Raw genomic sequence first — 15,906 nt, forward strand, 5'->3', positions numbered from 1 at the left:
GAAGTAAACCTCTCCCCCCTATTTCATGGATCATAGACTTGTCATGATGAAGGGGCTTATATAACTTAAATGAAGCTATGAACCACTCTGTGCAGGGCAACCCAAGGTGAATGAGTCATAGTAAAGAGTTCTAACAAAACATGGTCCACTGGAGAAGGAAATGGCAAACCACTCCAGTATTATTTCTTGGAGAACTTCATGACAGTATGAAAAGAGAAAAAGATATGACATCAGAAGATGAGCCCCCCAGGTTGGATGGTATCCCATATGCTACTGGAGAAGAGTGGAGGGCAATTACTAATAGCTCCAGAAAGAATGAAGCAACTGGACCAAAGCAGAAATGACACTCAGTGGTGGATGTGTCTGGTGGTGAAACTAAAGTCCAAGGCTATGAAGAACAATATTGAGTAAGAACCTGGACTGATAGCCCTGTGAATCAAGGTAAATGGAATGTGGCCAAGCAGAAGATGGCAAGACTAAACATCAACATCTTAGGAATTAGTGAACTAAAATGGACAGGAATGGGCAAATTCAATTGAGATGACATTATATTAATATCTATTACTGTGGGCAAGAAGCCCTTGGGAGAAATGGAGTTGCCCACATTGTCAACAAAAGAGTCCAAAATGCAGTACTTGGATGCAACCTCAAAAATGACAGAATGATCTTGGTTCGTTTCCAAGGCATACTATTCAACACTGCAGTTATCCAAGTTTACGCCCCAAGCACTGATGCCAAAGAAACTGAAGCTTAGCAGTTCGATGAAGACCTACAACACATTCTACAACTAACACCAAAAAGGATGCCTTTTTCATTATAGGGGATTGGTCGAAATGCAAAAGTAGAAAGTCAAAAGATATCCAAAGCAAGTTTGGAATAACAAGCAAGTTTGGCCTTGGAGTACAAAATGAAAGAGGACAAAGGCTGAAAGGGTTTTGTCAAGAGAACATGCTTAGCATAGAAAACAGTTTTTCCAAAAACCCAAGAGACAACTCTATACTTGGACATCTATAGCAAGGGAACATATAAAAGCAGTGACAGATTTTCTTTTCTTGGGCTCCAAAATCACTGTAGACAGCGACTGCAGCCGTGAAATTAAAAGACGCTCCTTGGAAGGAAAGCTATGACAAACCTGGACAGACAGAAAATAGCAAAATTCTGTAAAGCAATTATCTTACAATAAAAAAATAAACTAATTAAATAAAAAAGAAGCAGATACATCCCTTTGCTGACAAAGGTCCATATAGTCAAAGCTATGGTTTTTTCCAATGGTCATGTACAAATGTGAGATTTGGACCATAAAGAAGGCTGAGTGTCAAAGAACAGATGCTTTCCAATTGCGGTGCTGGAGAAGATTCTTGAGAGTCCCCTTGATGGTGGTTAAGCACTAAGTCGTGTCCAACTCTTGCTATCCCGTGGACTGTGGCCTGCCAGGCTCCTCTATCCATGAGATTCTCCAGGGAAGAATACTGGTGTGGGTTGCCAACTTTCTTCTCCAGGGGATCTTCCCAACCCAAAAATCAAACCCAGGTATCCTGCATTGCAGGCAGATTCTTTACTGACTGAGTTACATGGGAAGCTCTGAGAATTCCTTGGACAGCAAGATAAAAAAGTCAGTCTTCAAGGAAATCAACCCTAAATACTCTTTGGAAGGACAGATGCTGAAGCTGATGCTCCAGTACTTTGGCCACCTGATATGAAAAGCCAGCTCATTGGTAAAGACCCAGATGCTGGGAAAGATGGAAGGCAGCAGACGAAGGGGATGGCATAGGATGAGATGGTGAGATGGCATCATCAACTCAATGGACATAAATTTGAGGAAACTCCAAGAGATAGGGGAGGACAGAGGAACCAGGCCTGCTGCAGTGCATGAGATCAAAGAGTCAGACATGATTTAGTGACTGAAAAACAACAAGAAATAGCCCTCCGATTTTTTCAAAACTGAAGTCCAAAAAATATAACATTGACTTATTCATGTCAAAAAATGTTCTTTATGCCTGGGTAGATTTAATTTCTTCAGAAACTGCAATCTGAGGTGAGTACTACAAGAAAAGTTATTATTATTATTATTTTTGGTAACAACTCTAAACCAAATTAGCACAACTAAAAGCCTTTTATATGTCTCATTTGTTAAGGAATCAAGAGTTCATTGAATAATCATGCCACAAATCCCATAGCAATGCAATTTTAAAAATGAACCAACCCCAGCTCCAGGCAAAAATATATATTTGCAACCCTATACTTGACGTTCAGAAAGACCAGAGGAGTGATTCCTTAGTGAGTGAAGAAGACAAGAGAGAAGAGAATAAACTTGATTTTCACCTCCCTGTGACCTCTGCCATTTATTGTAGTTATGTGGAGTCCATCAACTGTGCAGTTAAAATAAATTAGCCAAGAAACTAATTTTGGTAAGTGTGTTTAGCCTTATGGTTGTTGAGAGGGAGGGGATCTACCTAGTCATACTTTCTCTTGTCTCAGAGAAGTATTCGATGGTTTGCAATGATGGCAGTCTCTATCACCAATATTACTTACTGATGTGTCTTTTATTTCCCAGCCACCATATTCAAAACAGAATTTTCATTTCCCTCTGAGTTCTTTGATCCTGGTCACCCATGCTGCACTGGATGTGGCATGATCTGAGCAACACTGTGTGCCAAACAAAGTCGTGTTCACCAAAACTTCTGTCTCCTTCCTGGGCACATGGATATTAACGCTTTCCAGTTGTCTTGTAGTTAAGGGGAGTCATGTGACTAGATCTGGTCAATACAATATGGACAATGAAAAGCGATATAAGTCTTTACTAGGCTGAAGCAGTTTTAAAAAAAAAAAAAATTACGGAGACAAACTCCAGCAGCTCCCCCCTCTTGGTTCACTGAGCAAGATCAGCCAGAATTCCGGAACACCAGTGTGGAGGACAGGGCCCTCTCCACTGCATATTTACACGATCGAAGCCCTTTTATTCTTAGGCACTGAGCTGCAGGGGTTAACTTGCTGGCTCTGTGCAGTGTAGCTCATCCTGACTAACACGCTTGGCTTCTTCCTTCCCCGGTGAGCAAGGAGTTTTGCTTGGTTGCTACAGTGCCTATCAACATGGTCATTCAATTTGGGATTGTTGGAGCTGTGAAATCAGCTCTTTATAGCGAACCTTAGCCTCATCTCCATTTGTTTCAGCTAGAGAATCACTCTTCACAGATTCTTGGATCAAAGCTTCAGTTGCTCCTGAAATCTGTATTATAGGCACCTCCTGAAGAGTCATACATCTGGCATGCACTTCCAAAGACACTCCTGTGTTTACTGTGCCTCTTGATGTCATGTGCCTTGAGTAACATTTGTTCCACTGCATCCCTTTTGGCAAGAGCAGCATTATTCTCCTGTTTCTTTAAAATTTGGCAGTTTAATATGCTTGTTCATTTGGCTCCATTCCTCTTCAAACACACCTAGAGCTCACACTGTTGGTGGGAGTCCAGGGCCCATTTGTTTTTCACTTTCCATTGGCTTTCTGGATCAGATGTTTGTTTTTCAAATGCTCCTCTAGATTTTGAAAAGTATAGTCTCCCAAAGTAAGATAAATGAAATAAATGGATTATGTTCAAACAAATCTCATTTTTCACCCCTCTGACTTGGATTACCCTATTCTGAAGTGTTCTAACATCGACTTTAAATATGGATTGATTAGCTCCCTGTTAATGTATTTCTAATTTGTTGTGACTTTCTTTAATGTCCTAATTCTGTAAGTTTCTTGAGCATGCTCCCTGAGGAAAGAGACAATTATTAAATCTTCAACTCTAGTAGCCATGTTATATAAAATCCCATGTAATACTGCTTTGGTCTTTCATGCTAATCTTCTGGTCTTTCTTATTGGGGTCTGAATCAATCTTCTCTTCCTTCTTCCCCCTCAATGTCTACTGTCAAACAAATTTCAGGAACAGAGAACTGCTTGGACTAAAGAGGAGTTTATTCAGGGTTTGTTAGTACTGCAGCCTGGAAGACACAGATTCAAGAAGCACTTCAATCACGTTCCATCAGATTACAAAATGGAGGAAGATAATAAAGGTAAAAACTGCAAGGCCACGGTTAGTTACAAGAGTTGTTTATCAAGAATTATAATTGCAGCTGGCAAGAAAAAAGAGTGCTTGTTAAACAAGGGTGGATTGGGGTCTGATATGGTTGCATGGTGTGAGATGTAAGGTTGTAGCTAACAGATGTGCTCTTAAAAACAGCTGGAGTTTTTAGGTTAGGTATAATTCAAGTTTTCAGTGGGGCATACATGTCTGAGACCAGGTCCTCAATGGCCACGCAACTCTATTTTTTTACGTCTGAACTATGATTAATCAATTATGATTCTGATTTGTCTTCACTATCTTGGACTGTAAGATTCATTTTTTTCCTCTCATATACCATTAGTTTGGTCCTACTAGAGAAGGAAATGGCAATCCACTCCAGTATTCTTGCCTGGAGAATCCCGTGGACAAAGGAGCCTGGCAGGCTACAGTCCATGGGGCTGCAAGTGTTGGACACGACTTAGCGACTAAACCACCACCACCAGTTTGGTCCTAACATCTTAGTTTTTCAGATATTCTTAACTTCATTACCTCAATCAAATAGTTTCTATTTATTTTACTTTACATCATTCACTGCTTCTGCACTGAAGTAAAATTAAATCATTTTTTTCAAACCCTCTAAATCCTCTGTTGTGTCTTGAGAAAATGATTCCCAGAGATAGCACTGTAGGTACAGGCCATTTTTAACTACTTATTTAGTCTTTGGTTATTTAATAATTTCACTGAGTTGTTTCTCTTCCCCAGCTGTAGGCATTAACTTTATAATAGGAGGGCTTTTATTCCTTTCTGTCAGTTAATTAAATGAAATTAAATCACTGTCTCAGAATTATACATGCTTGTTAAACCTGAGTGTTTTAGACACATTAGAGCACAAACATATACATGTCACAGTCACATGAATTTATCATGGACAAGCCCTTTATGCTTCCTGCATCTAACCCTGAAGACTTTTTAAAACAACAGGTAGAACAGAATTTGGATCAACTACTCTAAAAAAATCCTGCTTATTTTTGGTGTTAAACAGTTTAAGCTAGAAGTTCATACAGATCTTCCTTAACTTACAATGAGTTTATGTCTTAATAAACCCATCATAAGTTGAAAATATCCTAAGTCAAAAACACAGTTAATACACTTAACCTACATCGTAGCTAAGCCTAAACCTACCTTAAATGTACTCAGAACAACTTACATTAACTTAACAGCTGGGCAAAATCATCCAACACAAAGCCCATTTTATAATAAAGTGTTGAATATCTCATGTAACTCATCAAATGCTGTACTGAAAGTAAAAGACAGAATGCTTGAATGGGTACAAAGTGGCTGTCACTTTTTCAGTTGCTTACCTTCCTGATCACATGGCTGACTGGGGGCTCTGCCTGCCCAGAATCACAAGAGAGTACTGAACCTCATATGGCTAGCTCAGGAAAAGATAAAAACTCAGAATTCGAACTAAGGTTTCTACCAAATGTGTGCTGCTTTTACACCAATATAAAGTTGAAAATTGTTAAGTCAAGCCGTGATAAGTCAGGGACCATCTGCACAAATTCTGTTATTATACATGGAATGTAGCTGCCTCTTCTAGCTGGCAGTCATGTATAACAAACATTATAAAAAACTGCCTTTAAAAAGGGGCAAACAGAAATGTTTTGCATATGGTAGACACAAACTACTATATGGAAATTTTTATAAATGTATTTTAAGCAAGAGTGATTCTAGACACAGAACAGTGAGCCAAGAAAGAGTTAAACACATGGCCAAAGGTAGGCACATATTCATCCTTGTATATTAGAGAGAGGGTAAATAACTTGATTAACTTTAAACACTGAGAAGTATTCATGTTATAATTCCTAAATGAATCAGTATGAAACCAAAAACTTAGTATCTAGTTTTCAAACCAGTAGAAGAAAATATATATATATGTATTAAAAAAATAAAGATGCAAGAAAGAAAAAAAAAAGAAATACAAGGATTTTCTTTGTACTTCTGGACAGCAAAAAGTGTCCAGCCCATGAATGCCATACTCCCACCCTCCCATAATTCCTCAGTAGCTCCCATTTTAACTTCCTACCCTCTGATATATGTTTTATAGATGTTATTTCAATCATTCCTCACAGAAAAGTGGTGAAGCCATTATCTATCTACCTATCTATATATCTATCTTTTGTTGTTGATGTTGTTTAGTTGCTCAGTTGTGTCCAACTCTTTCACATCCCCATGGACCGTAGCCCGCCACGCTTCTCTGTCAAAGGGATTTTCCAGGCAAGTCCTGGAGTGGGTTGTCATTTCCCTTTCCAGGAGATCTTCCTGACCCAGGGATCAAACCCACAGGTCCTGCATAGGCAGATGGATTATTTACAGTCTGAGCCACCAGGGAAAGCTATCTATCCTTTATAGATGACAAAACAGAAATTTTAAGAAGTTCAGCAATTTCCTCAAAGTTGCACAGAAAGGAAACACTGGTTCCAGTCCTAGAAGCTTCAGTTTCTTCATCTCCTTCCAACCATATGCCATAATTTTGTGTTGTGTGCACGCATGTGTGTTAAGTCACTTCAGTTATATCAGACTCTTCACGAAGCTCTGGACTCTACCCCGCCAGGCTCCTCTGTCCATGGGATTCTCCAGGCAAGAATACTGGAGTGGGTTGCCATGCCCTCCTCCAGGGGATCTTCCTGCCCCAGGGACTGAACCCATATCTCTTAAGTCTCTTGCATTGGCAGGTAGGTTCTTTACCACTAGCACCACAGTGGAAGCCCTTGTGTTATGTAGTTGTGTTAAAATCTGACATAAATACTGTCTTGAACTTTACCTGGAGCCTGAGGAGGGGCTTAATTTAGCACTGATATTTATCCTTGCTAATATGTTCTTTTCCTGGCAGTCAACTCATTGGAGGATTAGAGCCTCAACCTCAGCTTTAATGGTAAGAAGACAGATGCTCTCTTTTCTTCCACCTGCTACCTGTAAAGTCTACTTATCATAAGCATTGGGAAGGTACTATTGGAATCCTGATTATACACCCAAAAATCTTTCCTCCCATCAAAAGGTAAGAAATCCTGAATGCCCAGCTCTTTCTACATTGTGTGTGTGTGTGTGTGTGTGTGTGTGTGTGTGTGTGTGTGTGTTCAGTTGCTCAGTCATGACCAACTCTTTGAGACCCCATGAGATGCAGCACGCCAGGCTTCCCGGTCCTTTGCCATCTTCTCGAGCTTGCTCAAACTCATATCCATCAAGTCAGTGATGCCATCCAACCATCTTATCCTCTGTCATCCCCTTCTCCTCTTGCCCTCAATCTTTCCCAGCATCAGGGTCTTTTCTAATGAGTTGGCTCTTTGCATCAGGTGGCCACATTATTGGAGCTTGAGCTTCACCATCAGTCCTTCAAATGAATATTCAGGATTGATTTCCTTTAGAATTGACTGGTTGGATCTCCTTGCAATCCAAGGGACCCTTGAAGGACTTTCTACATTGTAGAGAACCTGAAAATGGACACTTAGGAAAAGAATGGGAAAGTTTTACCAGGAAGAATCCAGAAGATTCACAAAATATTTACTGCCCTGTTCTCTGCTGTGAAGTACTTGCAGTTCACCTTAGTTTTAGTCTCAGAAATACCTGCAGCATACAGCAACCTTTGATATTTTATTAAAGAAGCAAATGCTTTGATGATCTACTCATGGCCCAGGGAATGTACCTCTGCCAATCAATCTCCCTCCATCCCTTCCCAACCATCCCCCACAAGTTGGTAAAGCGGTGGTCTTACTTTCGTTCTTTTTACCAGTTCATTATATATCCAGAAATTGAAATCTATTCCATGATGAAAAGCATAGAAATATTTTGTTAGATAATAATTAAGAAAAGTTTAGGCATTACCTTGAAAAATTTATGTGGATATTTACAAGTCTGGATAAAAACAAGATATTTTCTTAAAATATTATTAATGTTTAACTCTGGAATAATTTGTGTATGCTAGATATTTTCCATTTGTGTCCGTGGATCAATATCCACCTTTCATCCTGCTCTGTTTCCCAGGATTCTGACTCCTATTGACTGCACAGAAGGACTCCTTAGCTCATTGGTTTTCTGTTGAGTGGAGTGAACAGGGGTCACTAAGCAGAGAGCACAAGAAATAAGAGGCTGAAGAGATCAAAGTTGGAGTGTTTATTCTCTTTGTTCCCTACTTTCTGAACACCAGAAACAGGTTGGCTGTTTCCTTTTACCAAAGGCTCCAGCTCCTTTTTGATGGTCCTCACCACACAGCTACCCCCTTGTATAGAGTAACTACTTCTCATCCTTCCATCGTCAAACTTAGGGATTGTAATGGCATCCTATTATTGCCAGTGCTGGAGAATTTACTAGCTTTCACTGCTTTTCCTAACCCTGCCAACAAATCTTTCAAAGTTTATATATATATATATATCTTAGATGACCCATTATGAGTATGCCATCCTCATGGCACATAGTTGGAAACTTGACTAATACATAATGCAAAAAGTGTTTAGTTGTAGACAATGGCACCCCACTCCAGTACTCTTCCCTAGAATATCCCATGGATGGAGGAGCCTGGTAGGTTGCAGTCCATGAGGTCACTAAGAGCCGGACACAACTGAGCAACTTCACTTTGACTTTTCACTTTCATTCATTGGAGAGGGAAATGGAAACCCACTCCAGTATTCTTGCCTGGAGAATCCCAGGGATGGGGGAGCCTGATGGGCTGTTGTCTATGGGGTTGCACAGAGTCAGACACGACTGAAGCGACTTAGCAGCAGCAACAGCAGCAGCAGCAGCCATCTAAAGTTAGTAAAGGAAAATTCAAGGGTTAATTACTACCCAAAGACAAAATAAAATGCTTGATCTTAGTTTGAATATGATTTCTGTCACTTCATAGGAGTATTAGAAAAGTTCATCGAACTTTTGACACATCCTTTTTCTCAAGGGTGAGATATTTTCCTAGAGGGCTGTTTTAACAAAAAAGGTAGATGAAATAAAAATTGGTTCAGTGACTGGAAAACCAGTAATTGAACACATTTTGACTCTAGTGGTTTTTGAATTGTGTCTATGTAGCTAAGCTAAACTGTGTATCCTAGAATTTCCTTGCTTGTATATTTTTCTTTCTTCCTTTTTTTTTATTAGCATCGGGTTCAGGAGAAACTTGCTTGATATCTGGAAGGCAGAAGTGAAGCAGCAGCCATTCTGCTGTGAACAGAGATGTACAGCCAGGAGCTGTGGCAAATGACACACACCTTTATTAGTCTGCTGGTTCATCTTGGTATGGGGCAGTATGTGGGTCCACAGCTCCTTCAGCTTTAATCATATCTCTCCTTCAGTTTTTCTGACTCCTGGGTCAAGTTCAATGGTACCAGTGTCTTTTGCAAGTTGCCTACATCATTAAGATTGATGTAGAGAAGGTTTTGAGAGACAGGTGTTAATTTCAGTTTGTTTTCAAAGATTCCAATTTGTCCCTACTCTTCCTAAATTTATGCATAGTTGTTATTTTTTTTTTCTTGTCAATTGCTGTTTCTGTGAATTTGTGGCATCTTTAGGCTCCTACTGGACATAGAGGCAATTTCCATAGACTTTTTCACCAGTTTCCAGAATTGTGTATGGTTTAATTCCCATTATATCAAATTCCCTTCTTCCATATCACTCAAAGTGACTATGTTCACTAGACTGAATCAACTGATCCATTGGTTTTCTTCTTTTCTTCTTCCTTTCGTAGCACGGGATAAACATGTTTGAGTAGATAACACAGAATATTAGAATCTGACCAGGATACTATAATAAGTGTTTAACTTTGTTCGACCATGAAATTAAAGAAAGACAAAGAAAAACAGCATTAAAGTTTAGAAGTTTTTATTTCAAGAATAAACCCCACCCCTCTCCCTTAGTCTCAGATTTTCAAGAGTAGCTTGGAGTTTAAGTTTTTGTGACTGTTTTTCTCCATCCCACGGACAAAATACAAAAGTTTTGTTCAGTGTTTGGGAAAGGAGACAGGGAGACAATTACTAATAATCTTCACTGGAGTTACTGAGCAAACCTTATGCTTCTCCCCCCACCCCCACCCCGCACTTAGATTCCTGTCAATGTCAAGTTTAACTTCCAGTGCTTTACTCCCAGATAGAATTTCATGCTCGGTTAGCACATGCTACCTTTGGAGCTGACAGCAGTGATCCACCTGGAACAGCTCAGCAACCCTCTGCTTGGTCCCAGAAAGCTACAGAAATAGTCTTCTTTGTCTCCTCCATTCTCTCTGGGTCATTTAATAGCAACAGTTCCTTTTCATTCTTCTCCTTTTTGAATGGTGCTTTTGTGAGCTGGAGTCTTGATGTAGCTGTCACAAACCTTCCACTTCAGAGGTTAAACTACAAGATCTAATGAGGCAAAATTATTTTTAGCTTAGCCTCTGGCACTATAAATTCCAGGAAATTTTTGAATTAAACTTTATGACTTTATAGGAAAAAATAGCAGGCTGCCATCCTGTCTTTTAAAACTCTCTCTCCTTTTTAATAAAATTTCATGATTTTTAAAATACTATTTTAAATGTCTTTTTGTGGCAACTGCATGGCAGTTTAACTCAGCAAAAATTATCAGACATTTTGGTGTGTTTGTCTTCTAACAGCCTCTGCCTCTGACTCCTAACAAACCAGCAAAGTACACTACCCACGATCAATGCTACGTGAGCATGAACTCTGTTGTCTTCTCTTCATAGTGGAAAACAAAATTTACCCCTTAGGTCTAGTATTGGGGTTGAAAGAAAAAATATGTATACCATCACTTTATCCTTAAAAGTTGAGGTATTTTTCCTGAGGTAGAATTCCATCCTAACTCAGAGTCAATAAATAAAATAGAAGCTGAGTCATAATAGAAACAAGCTCAATCATGAATCACTCAGGGATTTCTCCTCTGAAATATGGCTTATCTAAGCCCTAGGCTTAGTCCCAGCTTTGGACTTTTCACAATTTATTACCAACTTCACCAAAGAGAGAAGAAGAATGGAAGAGACAGAAAAAGTAAAGAAAGGCCTTGTTTGTAGGCTGATGATCATGGAAATAAAATATTTATTTTACAACTACTATGTGCAAGGCAATGGGGGTTATAGGGGTAATAAAATTATTACAGATCATCAGGGAAGAAAGCAAAAAGTTACAGCTATAAAGTTAATTAGCACTACTTGATAATCGTGTTACAAGGCGGACTTTTATTTTCAAGAAATTTAAAATATGGTTGATGGGAAATAGTCGGCCTCATGACTGACCAAGGGTGACTATCACTACTCTTTAACACCAGGGAAGGGAATATTCCAGGCAAATCTTGCAGTGAGCATGGAAAGTCTCCTGAGTTAAAATGGCTGTTGTGTATAAAAACTATATAATTAAGGATGGAGGTGGACTAAGAAACAAAGAAAAATAAGTTTATGCAAACAAGATAGAGATCTTGGAGTATTAGTTTGGGTGTTAAAAAGAGGTGCCCATATTTTATTCCTACTATGGTAGAATCAGGATGCCAGTCATGATATTAAGGGCAACATTTATTATTTTTTATGGCTCAGGCATTGTGCTGAATCCTTTACATCCTTCATCAGATTTATCCTTAAATAAGTATCACCACCATCATTTTACAGAAGAGGAAATAAATGATTGAAGGGTTTAAAAGACCTGGTTCACCTCGCAGTGGATGGGAAAACTTAGACTCAAACCTTAAATCAATCTGATTCCAGAACTTATAATTTTAATACTAAAAATAAAGAGAATGGCTCAGACAATAACACCATTGTACCATTGTGAGGGAATTCCCTGGTGGCTCAGACAGTAAAACGTTTGTCTGCAGTTCGGGAGACCCAGGTTCGATCCCTGGGTTGGGAAGATCCCCTGGAGAAGGAAATGGCAGCCCACTCCAGTACTCTTGCCTAGAAAATCCCGTGGATGGAGGAGCCTGGTAGGCTACAGTCCATGGGGTCACAAAGCATCGGACACGACTGAGCGACTTCACTCACTCACACCATTGTGAGATTAGGTAGTAAGATGAAATTTTGTGAAATATGAAAGAATAATTTAAATTGAGTCCTGAGGATGGGAGAAGCTGAGTAGGGATACAACTTAATATGTGAAAATGACCTGCATGAATAAAATTATATAGCCAAATAAAGAAGGAGTGTTTGGAATCAGTGAGTCACTAGCCTGGATTTTCTCAAAAGATTTGTGTATTGATGACATCTATTATTTATGGATATCATTTATCTATAAAAATTTGCTATTTTAACATTTCCCTAAAATACCACCTAATTTTTAGATATTTGTAATAGAAAAATATCTTCTTGAATCTATTAAATTGAAGGTAGAAAGATAGAAAAAAAAGTGCCAGTTTATTAGAAACTTCTCATTGGGGAGCTTGATTATGTCAATGAGCAAATATAAACTTCAGATAAATGTGAAGTATGTATGTTGGTATTATTACTATCATTATCAGAATTTTCTAAGAATAAATAAAATCCCTACAGCTTACCCAAAAATAAAACCAAGTCTCTATTTATAAATATTTACAAGGCCATTTTGGAATGTCAAAGTTCAAAATAGATTTAGAACCAAATTATATTCTACTGTTTGGCTTATCTGATTAAAATAATAACAACAACAACAGTTCTCTCCAGAAGAAACTCAGGGAAAGCCTAGAAACAAAAAGAAGCTCTTAACGATGTTTTGTATTTTGACAGCAGTTCTATTGTGGTGAGGCACTCACAATGGAAAAAGAGAAGCAAAACATAATAATTTAAATACTTTTATTAATTATACCTAGCAACGTGTATGGGGCATCCCAGGTGGTGCTAGTGGCAAAGAGCCCGTTTGCCAATGCAGGAACTGTAAGAGATGCTGGTTCCATCCCTGGGTGGGGAAGATTCCCTGCAGGAAGCCATGGCAACCCACTCCAGTGGGTTCTCTTGCCTAGAGAATCCTATGCGCAGTGGAGCCTAGTGGGTAATGTATATAGTCCATAGGGTCACAAAGAGTCGGCTATGACTGAAGCGACTTCGCACAGCAACCTGTATAGAGCTGCCGTAAGCAAAGTGGATCTGAAGTAGGCCAAAGGTCTGGAGGTCGCTGCTGCTAGTACTCCATGTATCAGAACCTCAATGCTCCTGATTCAACATGGCTGTCAGCGTTACTCATTAACATCAAGTAGATCTCGGAATAAGAATGATGTCATGGTAGTATTTCTACTGGAACTTTGGATCTTTGCACTAACCTTACATTCTATGAGTCAAACTGCAGAAAACCTTTTGTTTCTTTATATAAATCTAGTTTTGTCACATATTCATAAGAATTTGTAGTACTCACTTGACCCTAAAGAACATTAGCAGGATCTTTACCAGTGATTAAGGAGTTGTTGATGAATAAATTTCCCCAATAAAAAATGCCTATGACCATAAATAAAGCTGCATTTTATTTGTTTGGAAAGAGTAATTTTCTATTCTATGACTTAGAAGTGAAGACAGTTTCATAGCATTAAAGACAAAGCATGGTGTCCTGGATTGATTTCCTGATGTAGTGTGTTAATAAGTTTTTCCTTAAGAAGAATGTCAAATTAAAAAAACATATCTGTTTATCTGGCACTTCAGCAGGTACTGAAGTCCTCAATTAAAAAAACAATAGCTCGCAATGGATTTAATTGGCTCACAAGAGAGTACAGGCTAGTGAATCAATCAGTACATTTAAAGAAAATTTCAGTGCTTAGAATCAATGGAGTTCTTTTAACTGATATGGGAATGTTAATTAAGGTCCTCATTAAGATACATCTGGAGAAATGATCAACTTTCTAAATTCTAAAAAAGAGGATCCATGGGATTCTTTAGTTAATGTCAACAAATATGGAAATTTAGGGGAGATGGTCATTTTTATTTTCCTTCAGGTTAAATAGTACTTACTTAGAAAGACAAAGAAGGAACTACAGCCTAGTAAATGTCAAGTCATTTTCTAATTCTCAAAAACCAGATTCCCACACAGAGTCACAAGTCTGGCTAGGCAGGGAGCAGTGGGGGAACCAGCCATAGGGTTACTGAAGAGCAGGGGCCAAGTGCAAGCCTGGCAGAGGCAGCAGGTTACAGAAGCGGGGCACTGGGTTGGAGAGAATTCAAATCAGAGGAGGTTTTCATATTAAAGCCTAGATATACTCCTTTGTTTCCAAATATCTTAGCTCTTAAAAATGCCTTATTCCCTTTTATTTTAGTTAAAGAGTTTTTGCACTCTGATATCACCTTTATTTTACTGATCTCTCTGGCTGGACCAAAGAAATAGAGGAAAACAACAAAATGGGAAAGACTAGAGATCTCTTCAAGAATATTAGAGATATCAACGGAAAATTTCACGCAAAGATGAGTTCGATAAAGGACAGAAATGATATGGACCTAAAAGAAGCAGAAGATATTAAGAAGAGGTAGCAAGAATACACAGAAGAACTATACAAAAAAGATCTTCATGACCAAGATAATCATGATGGTGTGATCACTCACCTAGAACCAGACATCCTGGAATGTGAAGTCAAGTGGGCCTTTGAAAGCATCACTAGGAATAAAGCTAGTGGAGGTGATCGAATTCCAGTTGAGCTATTTCAAATCCTGAAAGATGACACTGTGAAAGTGCTGCACTCAATATGCCAGCAAATTGGGAAAACTCAGCAGTGGCCACAGGACTGGAAAAGGTCAGTTTTCATTCCAATCCCTAAGAAAGGCAATGCCAAATAATGCTCAAACTACCACACAATTGCACTCATCTCACATGCTAGTAAAGTAATGCTCAAAATTCTCCAAGCCAAGCTTCAGCAATACATGAACAATGAACTTCCAGATGTTCAAGCTGCTTTTAGAAAAGGCAGAGGAACCAGAGATCAAATTGCCAACATTCGCTGGATCATAGAAAAAGCAAGAGAGTTCCAGAAAAACATCAATTTCTGCTTTATTGACTATGCCAAAGACTTTGACTGTGTGGATCACAATAAACTGTGGAAGATTCTGACAGAGATGGGAATACCAGACCACCTAACCTGCCTCTTGAGAAATCTGTATGCAGGTCAGGAAGCAACAGTTAGAACTGGACATGGAAAACAGACTGGTTCCAAAGAGCAAAAGGAGTATGTCAAGGCTGTATATTGTCACCCTGCTCATTTTACTTATATGCAGAGTACATGATGGGAAACGCTGGGCTGGAAGAAGCACAAGCTGGAATCAAGATTGCCAGGAGAAATATCAATAACCTCAGATATGCAGATGACACCACCCTTATGGCAGAAAGTGAAGAGGAACTAAAAAGCCTCTTGATGAAAGTGAAAGAGGAGAGTGAAAAAGTTGGCTTAAAGCTCAACATCCAGAAAATGAAGATCATGGCATCCGGTCCCATCACTCCATGGGAAATAGATGGGGAAAACAGTGGAAACAGTATCAGACTTTATTTTTTGGGCTCCAAAATCACTACAGATGGTGATTGCAGCCATAAAATTAAAAGACACTTGCTCCTTGGCAGGAAAGTTATAACCAACCTAGATAGCATATTCAAAAGGAGAGACATTACTTTGCCAACAAAGGTCTGTCTAGTCAAGGCTATGGTTTTTCCAGTGGTCATGTATGGATGTGAGAGTTGAACTGTGAAGAAAGCTGAGTGCCTAAGAATTGATGTTTTTGAACTGTGGTATTAGACAAGACTCCTGAGAGTCCCTTGGACTGCAAGGAGATCCAACCAGTTCATTCTAAAGGAGATCAGTCCTGGGTGTTCTTTGGAAGGAATGATGCTAAAGCTGAGATTCCAGTACTTTGGCTACCTCATTCGAAGAGTTGACTCATTGGAAAAGACTCTGATGCTGGGAGGGA

The sequence above is a fragment of the Budorcas taxicolor genome, chromosome 15 (genome assembly GCF_023091745.1).
Source record: "Budorcas taxicolor isolate Tak-1 chromosome 15, Takin1.1, whole genome shotgun sequence".
Lineage (NCBI taxonomy): Eukaryota > Metazoa > Chordata > Mammalia > Artiodactyla > Bovidae > Budorcas > Budorcas taxicolor.